Raw genomic sequence first — 23281 nt, forward strand, 5'->3', positions numbered from 1 at the left:
GGGACCAGGAAAAAGAATAACTATAAGAAAGAAAAAAAAATCAAATTCAACAAACAACTATAAACCAGAGACACACTATGGGGGGGGCAGGGAAAGGAGGGATTGGGGTCAAAATAAAGGGGGTGCAATTGTTGGGGAATATAAAAATAAAGAAAAAAAATAGCACACTAGATAGGTCTGGAGCACAGTATACTTAAGCTATATACATTCTGAATAAATAGACACAAACAGTGCCTCCCCGGTGGCGCAGCGGTTGAGCACTGGGTTGCGAAGCTGCCCGCGGCCTCTGCGACGCCGTTTCGATCCCTGGCTGCTCCCCGGCCACCAGAGGAGGGTCCCACATGGCACGCAGATCTCTCCTGCTGCCCCCTGCTCCCCTCAGCAGTGTACTTCGGTCCTTCTGCCTGCTCTGCTCCCTGCTCTGGCTCTGGTGAATTCTCTCACCCTCCCGCGCTTCTGACTGTACCCAGTACATGTATAAACAAAACAAACAAACAAATAAATAAATAAATAAAGCATGTCTCTATAAAAGAAAAAAAAAACTTAAAAATAAATAAATAAATAGACACAAACACACATTCATGTATGTATGTACATATGTATGTATGTATGCCATTTTACCATATATCCATTATTACATGTTTACTATATACACAAGCATATACACGTGAACTGTTCCTCTGGCAGGATAAATGTGTTAGTTCTTAAATTAATTAACCTTTATTTCCTGTCTCTAACTTGATACATTCTGTTTGGTCTTTACATCTTGTAAACAAGAAAAGGTCTGTGTGGACTGCAGCAAAATGTACTAGCTTCTAGTATGAGGCTGCTAATTAAGAAGAGAAGTCCTTCAAATCCACTCAAGATTGCCAGACATTTTCACATCTGACTTGAATTCTCAGAGGTGAGAGAGATTCAAGATAATGCATCATAAGAAAAGAATAAAAGTGATCTGCTGATGAATTTTTTAATAAACTTTTAATTCAGTATTTAGAGTACATTTACTTTTACCAAACTTCAGTGAGAAATTAACCCAATATATCATTATAATGAATGTATGACTCTAATTATATATATATATATATATATGCTGTCTACTAACTATAAGTTTAATAAGTAGGATGCAATATAAATGTAATGTGGAAATTCAATTTTCAGTATAAGGTTATTTGGTTAGTGCAACAACAACTAAATTCCTGCGATAGCAATAGTACAAACTGTTCCACTAAGCATTTTATTTTTCTTTGCCATCAGTTGTTGGAGTCCAAAGGAGTAGCAAGTGAACCATGAATAAATTTCATAATAAACTTTTGATTTATAATTTTAAGTACTAAATTTCCCTGGGAAAAAATGAAAGATTCAGTCATTAAACAAGAATCTTTATATACAGTACTATTAGCAGTGTATGAAAATATGCATCAAGATGTCTATACAGGCAATATATATAAATGCATCCTTTCACTTATGACCTAAACCTGTTCACCTATAACCATAAGATTTTCTGAACAACTTAATCTGCTCGGCTCACTTCCCCTTAATCAAGAAGAGGACATCTGCTTTGTGAGGCATCAAAAATTCTACTCTATGGGAACAAGTATGTAAGATCGACACCACTTTGAAACAATTCCAAAAGGCTTCAAGGCCCTTGCAAGGAAGAGTAGAAGATATGGACTGTTCTACCTTTGTCATAATCAGGGAGGAAAAAGCAGTCACAATGACATCAGAGAAGAAAAATAAAAAATAAAAAAAATTATAAAAGCCAAATCTAGGCTACAATGAGAATTTAGGATTCCCAGAGGTCCAGACATAAGAGGTGTCTGGAGATTCTTCGGCTCTTCCAAAGGTTTCACTAATGGTCATGGGAAAGACAAGACTCAGGACAGAAACTTAAGAGCACCTCTCTCCTTTCATAATACAAAAACACTAAATCAGCATTTCATGGTCCTTATCTACATACCAAACTTTTACCAAACTTCAGTAAGAAATTAACCCAATATATCATTATAATGAATGTATGACTAATTATATATATATGCACATATATACAGTTTATAGCGTATATATATAGTGTATATATGTATTATATATTTATGTACTATATATTTATAGTATATATGTATACATACTTTAGTGTATATATAATGTGTATATATACACTTTATATTAAATATTACATATATATTACACATACACACACACACACACACATATATATATACACACTTTAACTATTAAAGGCAGGAAAGCGCACATCAGATGGTCCCAAGAGAATAACCCCATGTCTCGTACAAAGAAGCAAGTTTTCTAGTGTTCGGAGTGGAGGAGCAGTGGACCCAGGCCAGTGACTGCTGCCACTGGGGGAAAAGGGGAAAGCAAAAACTGCCTCAGACAGGGAGAAAATATTTGCAAAACACATACCTGATCAAAAAAGATCTATCCAAGAATATAAAGAATGCTGCTAAATCTTTTCAATAATACCATCTACCCAATTAAAATAATGATGAAATAGGTGAACAGATGTTTGATCAGATACATGAGTGGCAAATAAGCACATGATAAGAAGCTCATCATCATTAGTCATAAAAAAGTACCATAAGTCCCAATGCGTGCTTACTAGAATATTTTTTTTAAAATATATCATCAGGACAAGGATTTCAGCACATGAGATTTCGCACACTGCTGGTGAGAATTTTAAGTAGAGGGACCTTTTTGAACATTTTTACAGCTCCTTAGAATATTAAACATATTCTTACTACAGAATGTGGAATCCCACTCTTACATTTTAATCCTAGAAACTGACAACACATCCATATTGAAAGACCAGTAGCAATGTTTAGAATAAAATCATTTGTACTTGTCCTAAACTGTAAACAATACATATGTCTATCAACTAACCAATGGATGGAACACATTGTGGTTTATCCATGACATAATATTTACTTGGCAATAAAATGGAACAAACTAATGATAAAGTGAAGTATGTGGATGGATATCAAAAGCATTATGCTAACTGGGAAAACAGAAACAAAACACCATAACCTACAAGATACCACAAAAAGGCAGAACCGCAGAGACACAATTGAGTGGCACCCAGTAATGAGGGGCAAGCTCAGCAGAGGGGCGTGGGGTATCTGGAATGGTGCTCCTCATGGGACATTTGTAGTGGGTGAGATATTCTGATTGTGGTAGGAACATGTAACTATATATTTGTTAGACTTCACTGAACTATGTACTTTAAAAGGATCATTTTATTTTATATAAATTATACCTCAATAAACCTGAAACAAGAATAAAATTTAGGAAGAAATACATGGGACTAGAAAAGTAAACAGTCTTCGAGGCATCAGGAAGAGCACAAACAAATTTCCACAAGTGAGAAAGATGGCATGTTTTGATGCTTTATTAATCTAGTGTAGCTGGCAAGCACAGTGTGAAGGTGGGAGTGGAGAGAGAAAACTTGAAGATGTGCACAGAAAACAATTAATGATGGACTTTATGGGCCACATTAAGAAACTTGGACTTTTATATATGGCAATAGGGGCTATAAGTAAAGAATATCAAATAATCTAAATTTTAGAACAGTCACTTAGATTGAAACTTAGGAAGAGATATAGAAGATCAGCATTGAGTTCTAAGGGCCAGTGTCCTAAAATATCTAAAGTATCTGGCTCCATTCATGATATGTGAACACTGACAACTTAAGTCCACCTTTCCCTCTTCACCTTTTCTCTCATGTCTGGGCACCTGACAACCTAAGTGTCCCACAACTGGGTAACTGGATAAAGAAGGTGTGATACATACACACAAATAGAATACTACTCTGCTATAAAAAGAGATGAAATCTTTCCATTTGCAACAACACGAATGGGACTTGGAAGGGATTATGCTATATAAAATAAGTACAAAGGAGAAGGACAAATAGAGGATGATTTTACTTGGAAGTAGTACATAAAGAAACAAAACCCAGGAACAGACAAACTAAAGCAAAATAAACCCTAGCAATGTGACTGCAGAAGCAAGGCTATCGAGGGGGAGAGCTAAGACGGCGTGGCCTGACAGTCTATGGTGAGGTCTATGGTGGTGGATGGAGTATGGTAACATGTTTAAAGAGGTGTGAAGATTTTCCCCTAAGTCATATTCAGTATTGTAAGCCAAAGCTATCTCAATAAAAAATAAAGAACAAATTAGAAAAAAAAGAAAAACTTTTTTTTAAAAAAAGTAAAAAACAAAGTCCACATTCACTCCCCCGGTGCCAGCAAAAAGGGCAAACCTAAGCCAGCGCTTCCTCTCTGTGCCAGCCTTTGTCCCTCCACCCCCCAAGGACAAGAATATCCATCTGAGTTTCTCCTTTCATTTATCTCTGAAGCCATTTTTCTATTCATTTGGGAACATGCACGGCTCTCCTTAGAAGTCCTCATTATGCGAGTTCTCTTTTACAGCCTGTTGGTGCATGTGTGACATCATCAGGTCACATTCACACCAAATTTTGAGTGAGTTAGGGATTCTTCCCTTCACCAGATGAACAATAGTTGAGACTGTTACTTTTCAAGTGACTGCAATGAAGGTGGACAGGGTAAGTAAAGGACAGATGCTACAGATCCTCAGGAAGTAGACAGAGTGAATCTCAATGGGATATGACAGATTTTCCAAGAATGTGTTGGGCTGAGCATGATTTTATTCACATAAACTTATAGAAGAGGTAAATGGCAACATTTAGTTCATTTTCAGATATTTTGAGCTTCAGGGGCAACATGGAACATCAAAGGGAGGTATGTAGGGAATTACATTTAAGAATCTGTAACTCCTAGGTCTAGCCAGCCTTTGTCCACCCATCTCCACATCCCATTTCCAGGCACTGAGACCCTCAGGCGTATGCTCCAGGGCCCTGCCACTGTCTGATTTTGGGTCCTCATGACGCTTTTATTCCTTATGCCTCTGGAGTTCTCACGCCCATTCTTGTTTCTCATCATTCATACCTCACATTAAATAGAATCTCACAAGGAAATGTCCTCTGTTAAATCCTGTTAATAATATCTTTCATCATCCTTTTCATTTCCTTTACAAGTTACCATATTTTTAATTGCCTCACTTCACTTAGGCATGGTAACTTCAGAAGTTTTCCTAGCTGTGTTCTCAGCATGGCCACAATGTCTACAATCAACTGGAAGGCTTTTAATAAATATGTGCTCATTGCATTAATACTAAATTTATACAGTACCTAGTTCATACACAGGATATTTCTTAAATATAATTAATTTTTTAATTTATAAGATAAAATGAAGATTAACTTGTTTCTTTTAGTACAAAGTATAATGTGATATTCAGAAGGAGTTATATACCCTACAATTTGCATATAGAAACCCAACAATTTGACGATCTTTTAATTGATAATTTCTGGTCTGATCATTAATTAGTATGAGCTTCTTAATTAAATCACTATCATGATTCTTTCAATTTTAAAAGCAAATCTTGGTCTATAACTCTCAGTCCATGGCTATATACAAACTTCTCGAAATCAGCCAACTGCAACATTCTGAGACAGTAAGCGACCTAGGAAGAATAATGCCTACTTCTTATCTAGCACCAAGATAAATCTCCTCACCTAGAAGCAGTAAATTTGATCACAAAAGGGTGATTTTTGAGAGTGCCTTCACTTTTTTTTTTTTTTTTTTTAAGATTTATTCACCATGCATACAAGAGCTGGGACACAGACCAGAGGTGTGTGGGGAGGGGGGTGGGGGAGGGAGGAGAGGAGGATTCACCAGAGACAGAGCTGGGAGCAGAACAGGCAGACTGACTGAAGTATACTGCTGAGAGGAGCAGAGGGCGAGTCAGGAGAGGTCTGCTACGCCATGTAGGTAGCTCCCTGGCTGGCCAGGGATCGAACTCATGCTGTAGAGGCTGCGGATAGCTCCATAGGTTGCATTTTAACTCCTTGCACCACCAGGGAGACCCCAAGCCTTCACTTTTTTATAGCAAAAATTCATTCCCCAAAATCTCAAAATACATTGTTTTTCAAATAGTATACTAATTATTTTGTGACGCCTTGTATAACATTCTCTGCTACTTTCTCTTTTCCAGACAGAAATCTAATTAGTAGTTATTTCTGAGAGGTCTAAAGTAAGAAATTTTATTAAATACTTTCAAACTTATTCCTGAGCTTATAGAATAGCAAGCCAAGTGAATTTCAAACAACATCAAAAATAATCACACTAAAAGGCTTGAGAAAAGGAGATGACATAGTCAGCTTTAAATATGTATATTCTTACAACATGCTAATCATACTTGCAAAAATTGTGGAGTTGCTTATTTGGTTTCATTACTTGCTTGAACTGCTCACTACATTATTGAAGGTAATTAGACTTAGTAACTACAACTTCCACATATTTTTCTATTTTAAGAAAAACAGGTGGATTACAACTTTATACCTAGAATTAAGATTTACAGAGAACTATCTCGATAAGAATGATGAACCAGATACAGAATGATTACTGTATCCTACAGTATGTTCACATCATTTTTAATGAGTAACAATGCAAGAAAGGGTATATAACAAGAAATTACTAAAAATAATCATGTCAGACCTTAGTGCTCGAAAGAGGGTTAAGTATTTTACGTAACTATAGGTCTTGTTGCCTTTGAAGACACATCAATTCGCTGATGGCTCATAGTGGTCCTGTGTTTACTTGTCCATCAATTTGAGTGTTTTCATTTAAGTCTTTATTAGAGTCATCAATTGTTATTATCAAAAAACCACTTAAATTCCTCTACTCAGTTCTATTTTTTTTTTAAGATTTATTTATTTATACAACAACTAGGGTACAGGTCAGAGGCACGGGAAAGTGAGAGAATTCACCACAGGCAGAGCAGGGAGTAGAACAGGCAGAAGGACCAAAAAACACTGCTGAGGGGAGCAGTGGGGGAGACAGGAGAGATCTGCCCCACCATGTGGGAATCTCTCTGGCTGGCCGGGAATTGAACCCACACTGCAGAGGCTATGGACAGCTTCACAGTACTGTGCTCAACCTGCTGTGCCACCGGGGAGGCCCTCCTGAGTTCTGTTTTTGCCCACTAACATACTACTTACAAATGCCTTATTTCTGAAATAATTTACCACATAATAAATCTTATTACACACTAAACATTAATCTGTGAGCACATGTTCTTTACATTCAAAGAACTATCTCACAAAAGCAAATACAGAACAATCTTAACACTAAAGTGAAAAGTTAATGAAATAAAAAATATGTTCAGGCCCTGGTGAACACAGGCCCCTGGTGGCGCAGAGGTTGAGCACTGGGCTGTGAAGCTGCCCGCAGCCACTGTAGCGCTGGTTCCATCCCTGGCCACCGGCGAGGGTCCCACACAGTGCGCAGACCTCTCCTGCCGAGCCCGCTGCTCCCCTCAGCAGTGTACTTCATCAGTCTGCCTGTTTTATTCCCCGCTCTGGCTCTGGTGAATTCTCTCACTTTCCCATGCTTCTGACTGTACCCAGTGCTTGTATAAATAAATTAATTAAAAATAAATACATAAATTCGTTAAAAATATATTTTCAAAGGTTAGAAAGGATTTAGGAATTGCAAAGGAAAAAGCATAGGTGAATAGCAATGAATTATTTCCTTAGCAGTTTTCTTTGACAAATATAATTGAGTCTTGGAATCCTTATAGATTTGCAAGGAAATCGTTAAAAATTAGTATGAAAACAGAAGCCAAGAGTGTAGCTCACTATCATTTAGAATGTATCAATGAGTCAGAATTTTTTCCTAAAAATGCCTCAAGGATTCAACAGTTCTTAGCTATATTGATTATTATTTCCTTTTTCACTGGTTCCTTAAATTTTGAAAGGATAAACAAACATTACAAGTAAAAACAGGATTAAATAAAATACTTGACTGCTTATTTGGAAAAGTTTCTTTTTATGACTCAATTGTATTTTCCATCTTAATTCTATTTTTTATGTCCTGGCAAATAAATGAGCTAATGAGTTTTTCTTTAAAATATATTATAATTATTTCCCTACACATTCTGTATTTTTTTCTTTACCTTAACTATTTTTTATAGTTCACATAATCTTACTTTCTTAAGCAATTTGAGTTTAAATATTGTTTGAACAGATGTGTCAGGTAGAATGTTCTCATTTCGTCTATAGTGAATACATAGCTATTCTCTCCTAGACAGCTCTAGGAGAGGTAGTTTTTGTGAATTATTTGTCACCCACAATATTTCTCCTTTATTTTTTTTCTCCTTAATCTTAAATTCTTCATACAGTTCCTTCCAGTAACATTCATACCCATCTTAAAAGAATGGAACTCCGCGCTACATCATCTATTAAGTATCTAATACTCTCATGAAAGTATAGGTAAAAATGCCTACTAGACAAAATGTGTTATTTTCCCAGTGATACCTACTTAGTAAGTAAGAATAAAGGAAGTAACTAAGGTACTACATACACTCAATTATTAATCTTTACAAATCAGTGAAACAGCTGGGAGATGTGGGTTTGTTTCAGGTATGTGGTAGGATAAGAGACATAAACATGGCAGTTCAGCCTTTCAGGTGATGCAGAAACAGGACAGTACTCTACCCCAATCAATCTGCTTAGAAGATAATACCTTCTTCAGATTTGTTCATTTGTTTCAGTATAATTAACAAAGCAAGCAATGACCCATATTATCATTCCCATACCAGATTATCCTATATACTTGCTCCGTTGTGAGCAGGTGAACATATTTTGTTTGTTGGTTGGTGGTGTTCTTCCCTAAAGAATCATTGTCAAGTGTCTGATATTTCAGAGTGAGAAAAGACTGATTGATATTGTTGCAGGAAAATCACTGAAATGCCTCTCTGACTTTAGTTATAAAGTCTTAATTTTATTTGTAGGGTATATAAACTCTTATTTCCAACTCTTCAAAATCGAGGTAAAAGAAAATATTCCAAAATTAAAAATTTACAATGGATCATCAACCTTCTCCATGCTTTGAATATCCAAGTGAGAGTGCAATGCAACCAGAATTCAAATGAGTAAAGCAAGCCTCCCCAACACCTGTTACATATCACCATGTTCAAACATAAAAATCCTTTGTTTTCCATTAAAAGTCTTGAACTTCTCTGGATAAGATTAAACTTGCATCAATAACAAGAAATTCAGTGCCAATGTTTACAGATTTTTTCAAAATTATTTGTCATCATACCAATTCAGAATGTCTGGCTTTAAGCATTATTTTTTAATAGATGGTATATTTTCCTGTACAGTTTCATGGCAATAACTGTGTTGTGGTTTTTTTTTTAAAGATTTATTTATTTATTTATACAAGCACTGGGTACAGTCAGAAGCGTGGGAGGGTGAGAGAAGTCACCAGAGCCAGAGCGGGGAGCAGAGCAGGCAGAAGGACTGAAGCACACTGCTGAGGGGAGCAGCGGGCGGCAGGAGAGGTCTGCGCGCCATGTGGGACCCGCCTCCAGTGGCCGGGAGCAGCCGGGGATCGAACCGGCACTGCAGAGGCTGCGGGCAGCTTCGCAACCCAGAGCTCAAGCGCTGCGCCACTGGGGAGGCCCAATAACTGTGTTTTTTAAAAGCACTTTATAATGAAGTGAGATATTGCACTTTACGTTGCAATTAATCACTGCCTGAAAGACATCAGTTTTTTGACCACTCTGATCATTTTACTACAACGCATCATTCACATTTTAGCAACATGAAAACATTAACATGCTTCTGAATGGTCCTCTGTTATGCAGATGCATGATATAGAAGTGTATACGTTTTAGTGCAGCATCACCAAATGTATTTTTTTTTTTTGAAAATAGCATCACTCAGATTAAAGCTAAAAATTCAAATGTGGGATTGAGAAGTAAACGTAACCACTGTTGTTTCTAGGTGTTACCTCCAGTGGCATAGCAGGTTGAGTGCAGTACTGCGAAGCTGTCCGCAGCCTCTGCAGTGCAGGTACAATTCCCAGATAGCCAGGGAGATCCCCACATGGCACGGCAGACCTCTCCTGTCTCTCCTGCTGTTTCCCTCAGCAGTGTACTTCGGTCCTTCTGCCTGTTCTGCTCCCTGCTCTGTCTCTGGTGAATTCTCTCACCCTCCGGTGCCTCTGGCTTGTACCCCAGTGCTTGTGTAAGTACATAAATCTTTAAAAATATATAAAAATACCTTGTAAATTTATGAATACATACACCAGTACTGTTACTTGAACCTGATATTTGCCCACAATTTTATGTTCTATATTTTCCCTTTTTACATAGTATACTAATGGTTACAGTAACATTTTTGCAAAGTTAGAGCTTGGAACACAGGAAAAGCTCTTATCAAATCATCATGGAATAGAACAATGCAGAAATAAGCACAGAATTCTATTACCACACTTCTATCTTATTATCACGATTTTCTAGCAATGATGAGTGCAATTCTTATTAATGGAGCTTTTATGTCATATCCTCACGCTCTTAAAAACATTGTTAGTGGGAAATGAATTCAGTTTTTTCTTGATACTTTATGAACAAAAAAGATTTAACAATCATATTTCCTAGGATATAAAATAAGATGATCTAAATGAAAATAATTAAATAAAACATTTTTAATTCCAAAGAATGTAATTCTGAGAACAGAACATTTTATTTCTAAGATGTTCCTAAACTGAAAATTAAATAGATCTCAGTAATGGAGTAATGTCTAGCACTATGGCAGCTTCTGAATATTAGATAATGACTTGAAATATCTAGGTAATAATTTAATCAATTTATAGGGGATGTTTGTCATTCAAGCTGAAAATATCCAGAAACTCAGTATTTTTAACCCTTCAATAATAGTAGAAACAAAAGTAGATGCAAATGCTCTATAGTTGCTTACTTCTAGAGTCCAGCCACATCTTAACTAGGTACACAGAACAATCTTTACACACAGCATGAATTAAGAAGGAGGCACCTATGTGGAAACCTAAGTTTTTCTCCAATTATGGTAAAAGTCATAGATAGGCATGTCCTCCATTTTTAGCATTATTATAATTACCAAATAAAATATGTGAAAAACTCAAGAAATGTTGAAATTGTATACAACATAATACATTACTATTTTCCTGTGATTACAAAAATGAATATCAAAATTGCTGCATTTATGCACTTTAGAACCATTTGACATAAAATTTATGAAAAAATAAAGCATTCACACACACTTCTGTTATCTGTATTTTCCAATTAAATCTAAAATAATTCATAGTTTAGGGTGACCTAGAAATATGTTTTTTTTCGGATTATTGATTAGTATCTACAGTGTCAAACAAGAGCATCTAATATGCAGAGAGTTATCTATGAAGATTTATCAAGTATTTCACAGATCTCTAAGAGGGCCAGAATGGGACTGTTATACAAAACACCACAGCTCCATCCCTGCTGCTTTGGACCTATGAGATCTGGATCTGGTAAGAAAAATTCATCCAAGCTACCCCAGAAAACAGGATGCAACAACTATGTTGATTCCAGAAAATTAGATTTCCCCTCGCACATCTCCCCTCAAGTCTTCTTACTGGATCTGGACACTTTCTCTGCACAGAAGTTCATGCCATTCATTCCTCTGGCAGATTTACCACTCGTATGTGTCAGTATAATGCTAGGCATTGGTAGTAACCTGTGAAGAGCTCAAAATCCTTCTGCTTTTAAACTTATTATTGCAAAAACACAACAATAAAGTCTAAAAGGAAACTTCACATGTGGGTAAAACATAAGGGACAGAAAAAGTATGTGAGGGGAGGGAGGGAGGGAGAGAGAGAGGCGTTGTGAGGGTGTGTATGTGTGCACATGCAAGCACTTGCACCAGCCCACATGTAGAGATGTATCTGCAACACAAAGTACTTTGTTGACTGAAATAATTGATCCTAAAAACACAGGCAGACACACTTTAAATATTAACATGACCTATTTTAATATTAGACATTTTATATGTGTGTGCCATATAAACAGGCATACAACTATAACTAGTAATATCTCAAGAGATTTATTACAAATTTAACTAGATATTTAATATTTAATGCTTTAGGATATTTTTTAAAAATAAACTTTTTCAAAGAAAATCACCAGAATTATCCTAACATATTTCAGTTTTAAAGATGGGAAGTTATGATACTAACTGGGAAATTATTGAGCAAGATCACCAGGGAGCAAATCAAAGAGTGAGCAATCAAATTAAAATAGCCTATCAATTTTCTTATAAAATCAGATCTTACTACATATGAATAGTCTTCTATAGAGAGACACAATTTGCTAATGTAATGAATCTCCAATTTTGGGAAAATACAAAAAGGATTTTCTAATAATGTAGCTGATATGAATTTAACAAGCTACAGTATTTGTACTGTATAAAAACTGATGAACTGATTAAAAGTCAAAGAGAAAAGAGAGGTGAAGAGAGGAGGATGGAGAACAGAAAAAAAGATCAGCCTTCTAACTTCCAAAATCATGAGAAGTGGATTTTTGTTTACCTCTGCTTCCTCTTGTGCTTTCCATCTGGTTGTATTTTAATGGATTCTCCTCTAAATAGAAAAGTCTCCCAGAGCACTGACATGTTATAGCAAGTTGAATAAAACTCTCCCTTTCAATGCACTCTTTGCTCCAATACCCATTGCACTTAGATGAAATATCTTTTACATCTCCGGGAAAAAGCTGATATTCGGTGATTTGTAAAGTGAGACAAACTTTTTTTTTTTTTGCAAAGTAGATTCTTTTCCCTTGTGTTCCCTTGACATAAAAATAAAGTCTTTATCTTTTCTGATAAACCTGGAGATACAGGTTCATTTAAATTTCTCTTTATTTTTTTAAATAATAAATTTTATTTTTATATTCCCCATACAATTGCAACCCCCCCATTCTGACCCCAATCCCTCCCCTTAAATTTCTCTTTAACTGGAGCCATTTTCCAGTTGTGGCAAAAGGATCCCTTTACTTCACTCTGTAGAGCTGACTATGAATGAAGCACTTTACATGTCAATTAAACACCTTATAATGTTTTCGGAGACCAAGATGGATGGTCTTTGTTGCTTTGCTATCCCCAGTGAGTCAAAAAGTATATGAAAATATATCTACATGACTGTGCAATAGTTCAGGCACTGAAGATCTTACATTGGTTAGGAAGGTGCACCCCTAATCAAAATATATTAGCTATGAGTTTAGTTCCTACTCAGTGATAGCTCTTACATAAGTAACATATTTCTTACTTCACTCTTACATAAACAATATAACAATATCATTATAGAAGATCAAGGGACTTTTAGGAAATCTAGTATGTTTTACCTCAGATTGCATCTCAGAAACATGTTAGAAAAATTAAACTCATCCTTAAGTTATAGTTTCTATGTAAAGTTTTTAAATTTTAGTTAAATGGATAAATAAAAATTTATGGAATTTAAAATACTCAGACTTCAGCTTTATTAAGGAATTTTAATAAATTAATATTTTACCTGTCATCTTCCTCACTCAACTTCTTGAATAGTCAAAGTTTGTCTTAATCATTACTTTTCTTTCCTTTTTCTCCACATACACCAATTATGATAGCCTATTCCTTGTAAAAAGGTAAAGAGGCAGACTGATGACTAAACTGCACTATAAAATACAGGAAGCACTGACCCTAAAAAGAACTGTCTTTATTACTCCAAGAGCACTCACCAAAAGAGTTTAAAAACCAGACTCAAGTTTCCTTCGCTCCAAAGATAAATTCTCTCCGTTAGTGTAGCTCTTTTAAAGTGTGTAAGATATATCGTGTTCTTGATTCCAGAACGTCAATAGTAACTTGAGATAAGAAGATAATCTTAAAGCGCTCATCAATTCCCTATGGCCATTGAACTATATTCCTGGTACTATTTTGTTGCAAGGGTATATATGAATCTTAAACTTACAAGGATTTATTCAAAGCAACAATTTTTTTTTTTAAAAAAAAGACACATGTGAGCCTGGTTCTAAGTAAATTAATTTGGGTGCCCAGAAAACCACCATTATTAAGGAGAAGAACAAGCAGGGAAATACAGAGGGGTCACTTGGCAGATCATACTCTTCACTCTAATTCCAGCAGATCATCAGCCCTTACCACTACCTCTGCTTCCAGCTTGGCATCCAAAGTAATTTTTTTTAAAGATTTATTTATTTATGCATACAAGAGCTGGGGCACAGGCCAGAGATGCAGGGGGTGACAGGATTCACCAGAGAAAGAGTGGGAGCAGAACAGGTAGACTGACTAAAGTACACTGCTGAGGGGAGCAGCGGGTGAGACAAGAGAGATCTGCCTTGCCATGTGGAATCACCCTGGCCGGCCAGGGATTGAACTCATGCTGCAGAGGCTGCGGATTGCTTCGTAGTGCTTGCTTTACCCTTTGCACCACCAGGGAGGCCCAGCATCCAAAGTATTTTAAAACAGAAAATTATTTAATACAGGGTATTCCCTGAATATAAAGCTTTTAGAAGAACGGGGCAATAAGACTCTAGGAAAATCCTTGTTTCTTTCTCTGGTTTGAACTTACTAAAAATGTAAATTGAGACCCATTTTCCCGCAGATCCCCCCATTCTCAACACACACACTGGATGACTGATAACATATAAACTATGAATAATGCTTGAGAAAAGCTGAAGCAAGTCAAGTTTCCAGACAGAGAAGCAAGGAATGGCAGTAGAATCCAGAATAAATGAATTTTTCCAGCAGAGAAAGCTTTTTAAAACACTAATTCCTCCTTTGTAACACTGAGGATGCATGTATTTCCTGGGCAATATTACATGATAAGCACTAGAAATACGAAGATCCAAAGTACAGTTCATGAAGTAAAAGAATTAATTGTCTTTTGAAGGAGACAAATAATCCAATAATTACACTGAACTGTATAAAGGACGTAGTCAAAGGGTATTAAAGTGGTACAGGAAGGACTAATTTATTATTCCGAATAAAGTTTCTGCTGGTATATCCCTTGCCTTTTAGCTATCCAACTGTTAGTAAATTACATCATCATCACTTGATTATTTCCTTATCACTCTTGTAGGCATAACTCTCATTTCCATGATAACCATTCCTGCCACTCTCTAAATCTAGCCCTGCTCTTCTAGATATAAAGGAGGTAGAGGGGGTTCTGATCATACAGTATCACATCACCACAGAGGCTCTGCCTGCTTGATGGGTCGATCATCATGGCCTCAGATGAACTTGAAGGAAGCAGTATAGCTAAGGATACATGAAGGTCTACATGGGGCAATCCAGAATAACTGGGTCTGATCAGGAGACAAGTGTGTAGACTACAGAAGACGACTGAGTAATCTAAAGAGGGGATTGTCAGGAGCAGTTACTTAAAATCAGGGGAAAGTTTGTCAAGGTATAACTTTGTTTTCTTTGGAAGTTGCCACCACAACGTGCTATTATTTCTGAGGTTATTAACATTTATTTTTAAATGCAAGGCACCTTAAACAAAATCCTCATCTACTCACTGTGTGTTTTGAGAGGCAAGCAGATAACCTACAGCCTGAAATTTTCCCTAGTAACCTACTGTTATTATCATTTCATAGTATAAATTACAATTAAAATGGGAATGTATCATCTGATATAATATATTACCACATAATTATCTTTATTTGACTGCTCAGTAAGTCACCTGAAACTATCAGAAGGGAATTCAGAAAGAATCAACAGAGATTTGAGCTACAAAGGGAGAAAGGACCATGGCAGAGATGGACCTTAACCACTAGAAGTTAAAAGCTCTAAAAATCTACAAAACTAGTTGGGGGGATGGTATTTTTTGCTGCAAGATAATCTGAGATTGTTTCTACATACCACAGTACCATCACTTCACCTAGAGGTATAGGATAAAAGCCATACCAAGTCATATTTAGCTCTATGACTTTTCACACAGTGAGTAATTGTCTAGAAAGTCCCTACAATCTTTTCTTTATTTCTTTTCTTCCCTTGCCCCTTCCACAGCTAGAAAGACATGGCAAGGATATGACCTCCTGGGCACGAATACACTTTTAAAAAGAGCCCAAAATTCATTTCATTGTAACTAAACGAATTTCTAGGTCTTAATTATAAATACTTAATGTTGCCCATCATTCTTCCTATTAAAACATAGTTTAGCTTTCAAATACAGAATATTTTCAAGATACTTTAACGTATGAAAAATACTTGCATAAGAATGATCAATTTGTTTACTGCTTCGAATTTAATTTAAGATTCTATGGTAATGTCAGTGATTAGCTATGGGAAGTGCTATTAAGTATAAGGAGTTTGATACGAATACTTTCTAAAGGATAGAAGCAGGAATGCTTAAATACATTTTCAAGTTAAGAATTACAAAGAGAGGGAAGGAGAGTTCCTTGTGATCACCAGCTGGTAGAAGTATTTTCTCCATTTTACTTCTCTCCCACTTTCCCCCCAGAAAAATGTTCCAAGATATTGGCTGCAGAATTGTTCTGTATGCAATGAGAATTAAATTAAGAAAGGAAATAATTTAATGCAAATGCAGGTTTAAATCTCTGTAGGAAGCGGTACTCAAATATAGGAAATTCTTTAGGGGTTATTTTTGGCAAGGATACTACTTTAGGACCAGAATTCTCTGACAGAAGAATCACCAATTTCAATTTGCAAAAAGCCACTCAGGTGTGAAATGTGTCTTTCTCCCAGAAGCCTCCATTTCTTTGGTGCAGAGCTCAGCCTGGCCCATGTACCCTGCATCACCTCAAGTAAAACAATGAACCTGAGCATGTTTCCTGCTTTATTGTATTCTCATGACCATGTTGTGAAGCTTCAGTGACTTTATTTTCACTTTGATAATAAAGACTCTACTTTCTTAAATTATCCACTTGGGTGTTTTCATTTGGCATTTTCTTATTATAGATATACTGAGGCATAAATCAATGAGAAATGTTACATTCAGGGAGAAAATGGCATGAATACCTCACATATTTACTCAGCAGCCAATTGACAGGACCAGTAATTTCATCAGTATTTACTATACATTCTTCTGCAACAGACAAAATAAATTTGTTTTCTTCATTACAAGAATAAAGTCATATGAAATATCGCAGAACAATTTATGGCAAAAAAAAAGGAAAGTCCCCTTTCTTTACTCGAGCATATTAACTCTACCATACAAGGTAAAGAGCAGATAAGATCTTATATTCAAGAAGAGGATGAAAGAAGAAAATAATCAAGAGTGTAAATTGTCTCAAATTGGTGGGTGAACAACAGAAAAACAATCAACCTAGTATGTCTTTCCATTTTACAATAAAGCATAACGTAGCAAAATAAAAGTGGTGGCGCAAATCAAAAAGCCCAGGTCTGGATAAAAGCTTCACCACTATTTACAGGGTCTTGTGAAAGTCATATAACTTCAGTAGGATTCATTGTCATCATTCATAAAATATTATAGTGCTTGCATTTTAAAGATGGTAAAAAGCTTAAAGAATACCTAACACTACAGGGGCCTTCCTGGTGGTATAAGAAGTTAAGTCTTAGTGCTGTCATGGCGACAACTGGATTTGATCCCTGGCTAGGGAGCTGACCCACATGGGGCAGGAGACCTCTCCTGTCCCCCCGCTGCTCCCCGTAGCAGTGTACTTCAGCAGATCTGCCTGTTCAGTTTCCCAATCTGTCTCTGGTGAATCCTCTCACACTTTCCCTAGCCCCACACCTCTGGCCTACACCACAGTTCTTCCATGCATAAATAAATAAATAAATAAATAAATAAATAAATCTTTAGTGGGGAAAAAAGTATCTAATATACAGCCTAAAATATAGTAGACTCTCAATAAAACATGCTATGTAAGTATTTTACTTCAAGTTTTCTGCTTTTATTTTCCTTCCCTCCTTTCCATCTAGGGTAATACATTTCTTCACCAATACACTTAAGAGTAATAACTATATAAATAAAACAGCTACAAACAAAAAGTCCTTATATTTTGTCTTCTCTAATCATTTTTTCCTTAGAGTCCTCTAATGATTTGCAGTCACTCATTCCTGTCAGTTACTTAGGTCTTAAATAGTTTTTGCACATTCGTAAACCTTTGCAATTATCTAGACTGACAACACGGCATTTGACTACTACAGATGGTAAAAATGCTGATGTATGTTTAAAAAAGGTAACTAACAGTTGCCCCTGTACTACTAGTGAGCCATATCAGATAACATATCTGAAGGCACAGGGCTGTTGGAGAGGGAATGAAACATGAAACAAGGGATCATGCGTAGGACTCCCCTAAGAGGATATTTGCAGAATAAAACAATTAATTGGCTACCTACAATGAATAGTTACTTTTTAATTGCTGTAATTATCCTGGTATGGTAATGCACCGTGGAAGGAGCATGGATTTAGAGCTAGGAGATTCGTTTGAGTCCAATAGCTTCAACTATCTGCATATAAACTTGGTCAATTCTCTTAATGTTTTGCAACCTAAATGCTGCCATATTTAAAATGGTAATAATTACCTCTCAGAGTTGTTATATCATTTAAGATAAAGTATCTGAAAGTTATGTGAAATGATGCATAAATAGTAAGCAGAATGGAACTATAAACAATTATATTATCGGTGTTGGTGATGCTGAAGTTCTTTCCTAAAGGAAAGAGAGAGTGCAGCAGTCTCTTATCCTTTAGCAAGTGGAATTCTGTAAGTAGAAGAACCACAAAAATGGAAAAATGAATCATCTGAGGGACCTCTTTCCACCACCACAATGTGTACAAGTCTCTCAGTCTCATTTTCAAAGTAGGGATTATATCAAGGTTAGTTAATAAGGTCATCGGTTGTAATTGAAACATTGCAGGTTAAGAGTCCAGCAGAGGGCCTCCCTGGTGGTGCAGGCAGTTGAGCGTAGCACTGTGAAGTTGTCCGCAGCCTCTGCAGTGCCGGTTCGATCCTGGCCTGCTTGGAGATATACCCACATGGCGCAGCAGACCTCTCCTGTCTTGCCTACTGCCCCCCTCAGCAGTGTACTTCAGTCAGTCTGCCTGTTCTGTTCCATGCTCTGTCTGGTGAATTCTCTCACCCACCCGCCCATCTGGCCTGTACCCCGGTTCTTATATGCATGAATAAATAAAATAAAATCTTTAGGGAAAAAAAAAAGTGTCCAGCAGAGCACAAGACACCCACTGCACTGTTCAGTGCTAAAGCTGTGCTGACCTCACGCCAAACCATGAAGCTATTGCCTTCAACGGCCCGTGGCTCTGTCCACTCCAGGTGAACAAGCTCTATGTCATTCCTCATGCTGACTCTCTGGTAATCACTCAGCCTCCCTGCTTTCAAAGTCTATTTGGTCATCACTCAACATTTATGGAACACACAGAGCCAAACACAAAAATGATCAAAATATCCCCTATCCTTGATATGCTCACAATAAAAGCAGAAAGGTACCTACATGTTCAAGGCGAAAGTTACCAAAATGGAAGATGTGTCAGGTATGACAGAGTTTCCACAACTCATACAAAACCAAGCCTCTACTTCTCTAGTTTGCCTTCACATCCATTAACCATTTGCCTTCTTATCAAAAAGTGTGTTTTTCTTTGTACATTTAATGAATTTTCAAAACTAGGTCATACTTTAAGACAGAAAAATATATTCCTGCAATTAAAAAAAATCTTTTTGGATACCACCGAGGAAAAGATTCACACAGCTAGAAAAGTCTAAAATGATATTTAAATGACCGACAGTGATAATATAGGTTCTTTTCTCAGTCACTAGAAAGAAAGTCTGAAAGGGGGGAAAAAAGCACTTATTTTAACTATGTGCTTTAGGGATAGATTTTGATTATTTACAATTTGTAAATTTAAAATTTTTAATGATGCTGATTCCATTAATTTTCTGTATATAGGACACAGGTGAAAGAATTTTGAAGTATATAATATTTTTAGTTATCATTTCACCAATTCTGGATTTTAATTCAGCTACTGATTTAAATGGCAAAATTTTGAAAACATTTATATTAAGTGAGAGAAACACAGAAAAGGAGACATTTGACTGTGACTCTCTCAAGGACTTATTATACTGGAAACGTTGCATATTAATGGATAAATGTGAGAAATTAGGGGTGGAGACCATGTGACAATGATTTAAGAGAACACTGAGCTGTCTTAAAGCTTCATAAACTAAATAATAGCAAGAAATAAATGCACTAAATCTTCGGGGAATTAATCTAGGATGACGTGAAGAGAATTTTAGCATTAAAGGACATATAAACAGCTAATTTCTCATTTTTAATAAAGAAAAGTTACCATGGAATTCAAACTGTTCTATAGACTAATTAAGGACTGTTAATATTAATGTCACTATGTTAGTGTACATTAGATTTTTTAATATAAAATAATAACGTCTCAAAATATTGATAAATGGCCCACACCTATTAAGGCAAAACTTAAATGCATTGTATGGTAACACAGACTTTTGGAAATTAGTTTATCTTCCAATATACATAGAGGTAGACAGAAAGAGGAGAGGAGACCTACAAATGCAAATATTGAAAGCAGGATTAATAAAATATTACCTTCAAAACTTCTGGCATAATTCCAACAGAATCATGAGACGTGACTAATAAATCCCTCAAATAACTGTTTTCTCTACATTTGTTTATTCAACCTTCCTAATTTTATCACTGGTAGTCTTTGCAAAAATGGAAACACAGCCATTCTCTCATTTTACTTCCTCATTACAAATAAATCAAGGGATAAGATTTTGGTGTCAACACAGGTTCACATAACCAAAACTAAAAAAGGTAACAAGGAAAGATTGAATACTGCTATGAATTATAACAGTGTTAAGGTGCAGCTAACAAAAAGGCTCTCTTCTAAATATATCAATAGGGATCTTTTTGGATGCTTGTTAATTTGGTTTTGCTTTTTTGTTTTGCTTTTTTTTTTGCTCTGTTTTCCAATTCCTTGAGATCAAAAGATTGGTAATATGCACAAAGTTTACATTCAATTGTCAACAGAAAAAAGTCTTTGTCTCTCTATATGGAATTCAGTTCAGGGAAAATGTAAGTGGTTTTATCTGTCTGGTTTCTAAAGAACCCACTGAGGGTTATTTTAAAAATCCAAATGTCAACACTGGATTCTCTGCCTCCTCTCCAAGTTGGAAAGGGATGGTCACACAGACCATCATGCATGATGGAGATGAGATGACCCTGAGGCTCATATGGTCTGTAGCTGTCTGCACTCTAGGCCCTGGCTGATTACACCTGTACTCCTTTCTGGCTGGCTCTGAGGCTGGTTCTGATGAATGGCAGTCACTTCTATAATCACATCTTTAGGTTTCTCACAGACCCCTCAAAACAACTGTCACTGATGTTGCAGCTGTGCACATGTGTAAATGGCACACATCTGGGTAGTCCATCCTCCTGCTACCATCCTCCCATTACTTTTGCACAGGGAAACACTCATTTCTAATCCATCCTGTTTGCTTATTCCCCCATTTTACATTTTCTGGAAATGTCTACACACATTCTATTTTAAACTCTAGCCAAGAAGCAAATCTCAGGATCTTGTAGTCCCTCATTCCCATCAAGGTAAAAGACATCTCTTTACTAGTCCTCCATTGTCTTCCTGCCACTCCCAGGGTTGAGAGACAGGAAAAGAAGTCAACTTCTTTCTTTTTCAAAAATTGTCTTCCAAATTGCTTCCTTCCCAATTTTAACTTTATCTTGTGTGGAAACCTGGGGTGCATCTTTTTTATATTTTTATAGATCCCAAACTTTTTAACAATACTTAGTGGTGGTGTAGTTTTTTTGAGGTGTAAGTGAAGTACACTAAAATGCACATATTTGAGGTATATAACTGGATACATTTTGATAAAGAGGACATCCATGAAATCTAATGATTCAACAAGCAAGACCAGTCAACAAATACAACCATCCACAATGAAGTATCTGTACTGCACTGTTAACCTGAGAGTCATCCTGAGACTGGAATTCACCACTGATTGTCTCAAGTACTAAATCTTCATGATATTAACTCTCCACATATCATCTCATCTAGACTGTGTGATAAACTGGAAATCAATAAAATTCTAAACTTTACAACTGCTTGTGTCTTACCCATTAGGCAAATAATCCTCAATGTAAACATTATCAAATAATCTTTGAATTCTGAATTAACATATTCTACAATCACAGCACAACTTTGTGTTTTTTGCCATATTAAAGAAATATCATTAAGAGAGAAAATCCACTCAATATCTTTGTGATCAAAGGATAAAGTCAAATGGTTCAAAAATTTTCTTCTGTGTAAAATTATTTCATGACCAGTTCCAAAAAGGTTAAGCACAAGTTCTTAATATCCAAGATTGGGGTCATTATTTTTTGCTTTTGTTATTCTACTAAATTCCTTATTATCAAAAATTTGGAAAATTAATTTTATTTCCTCAAAATAGCATTACTAATTGTGATAATTAGCTCTGAAAATACCTTTCAGTTAACGTGGCCAGTGTGCCAGAAGGGACACTTCAGAAACACACCACGGTTTTTTGTTTTTGTTCTAAATATCTAACATATCACAACTATTGTTTGAATAGCATGTAGACACATTTTTCTCAAAATTGTATTGCTTGAGTTCAAAAACCTTTATACAATGAAAAGAAATGTATATGAATTCCAATCAGAATTAGCTACAAAATAAGATCTGTCTTCATTTTACTAAAGCTGCTGTTTTGGGGACTGGAAATCCACACAGCAGGAGAGTAGTTAGTGACCAGTCACTTCTGGTCACTAAAACCTCCAATGCATAAGATAAAAAGGAGGATGTTCGCCTCACCTAAAAATGGAGATGGAGAATTTTTTTTTTAACTTTGAAATGTCAATTTGTTTTCAAGACTTTATAGAATCTAATACAATTGCTCTTTCTGTTACTACTTTTCCCAACAGTCATAATTTAAACGATTGCTCAATGTTCTTTAAGCTTTTCTTAGCCTTACTACCTAAAATTACTCAAACACAGTTCTCCAGACAACTACTGCTTAACCTTTATTCTCTGAACATTTCTTCCTTTGGAATTGAACAGTAATTATTCTCAACATGGGGAAGAGAGTGAGAGAGAGTTGGTAGGGGGATAACAAACAGACATAACTCAGAATCTTATTCTTGGTGAATCTTTTAAATAATAATAGTAATGGTAAATGCATTTATTCATTTCACCAATTCATATTCACCACTATCTAATGTATTGATCTCATTCCACTTACCTTACATACAAAATGCTTAAAGGAAAAAATGCTTAATTGCGTTGTTTGTGTGAGTTTGTATTATACATAACTGAGACTTTAAACCCAGACCTACCAGGTTGCA

This window comes from Talpa occidentalis, unplaced genomic scaffold (assembly GCF_014898055.3).
Source record: "Talpa occidentalis isolate TD23 unplaced genomic scaffold, MPIMG_talOcc4v2.1 talOcc4.8, whole genome shotgun sequence".
In the NCBI taxonomy this organism is placed as follows: Eukaryota; Metazoa; Chordata; class Mammalia; order Eulipotyphla; family Talpidae; genus Talpa; species Talpa occidentalis.